At 36.1% G+C, this 1,104-nt stretch overlaps 1 protein-coding gene across 1 annotated transcript in view; it reads right to left on the bottom strand.

Annotated features, from left to right (window-relative positions):
* afdna (afadin, adherens junction formation factor a) overlaps positions 1-1,104 on the bottom strand; it is a 137,030-nt gene that overhangs the window by 83,571 nt on the left and 52,355 nt on the right.

The following is a 1,104-nucleotide window of genomic DNA, read 5'->3' as shown; positions in this document are numbered from 1 at the left end:
TTCTCTATTCTAACCTCTGTAGCTCTGTGTCAGTAAAGCCTAGGGTCACACTGACAATAGGAGCAAATAATTGAGAGTGTTAACTTCCCAATGACCTCAGGAACATCCCAGAAGGCCAAAGTATGTGGAAACGTCATCACTTTTTTTGGGGTAAAACTTTAGGCAAGAAAAGCATGGATTTTCAAGTGTGTGTAAAGAGGTTAAGACATTTAAGGATGCAAAGTACTGGACAAGCAGGAGTCTATCTCCTGCATCTCACATAGCAAAGCTGGTCCCAATCATGCCGCTATTCAAGATCCAGTTCTCCAAGTTCTCAACATCCCAAAGATGTGCCAAAAATACCGTGTGTGTGCCCATTATAAGCCTAACTGAAGCAGGGAGGCTGAACATTTCCATTTCCCAAAGAAGCTAAAAATATTTACCCCAAACTCTATAAAATCCGACTACACACAGACTGAAATAGATCATGTCTTACAGTGCCTGTGTGTTTTCCATCATAACTTCACTGCATACCAAAGACAATGAATAACTAGTTACCAGCTAAGCAAATAAAAGTAAATGACACTAATAAAAGAAATGGCACTTCAGAAAAAGGTGTGGGATTTTTTCCATAATCCTCCGATCTAACAAGGTCCTGTGTTTACACTGTTATCAAAACTATGTTCGTTTGTGTGTATATAAAGTAGAGCCCGACCGATATATCAGCGGGCCGATATTATTATATTAATATCATTTTTTGTTAATGTGTTTAAGTTAATTAAGTTTCATGTCTTGAGTTGGTATTTTTATACATTTCATTTATCATAACTTTAATATATTTTCATGTTCAGTTGTGACAATAAAACAAATTATATTATTTTAGTGAGAACTCAAAGAACTACAAATAACTACTGTTAGGGAAATTCTTTTTTAAATATATATCGGCATATCGGATTTTTAAATAACCAATTATCAGTATCGGACTTAAAAATCTACAACAGGTAGACACACGTAAGACAAAAAACACAGACTGGTACAACAGAGGTAACTGTGGAGAGAAAGCTAAAAGAAACATACAAACACCTACACACACACACACACACACACACACACCTACACACACAC

Source organism: Etheostoma spectabile, chromosome 18 (genome assembly GCF_008692095.1).
Source record: "Etheostoma spectabile isolate EspeVRDwgs_2016 chromosome 18, UIUC_Espe_1.0, whole genome shotgun sequence".
Lineage (NCBI taxonomy): Eukaryota > Metazoa > Chordata > Actinopteri > Perciformes > Percidae > Etheostoma > Etheostoma spectabile.
The sequence above is the reverse complement of the archived record's forward strand: the minus strand, read 5'-3'. Positions and strand labels throughout refer to the sequence as shown.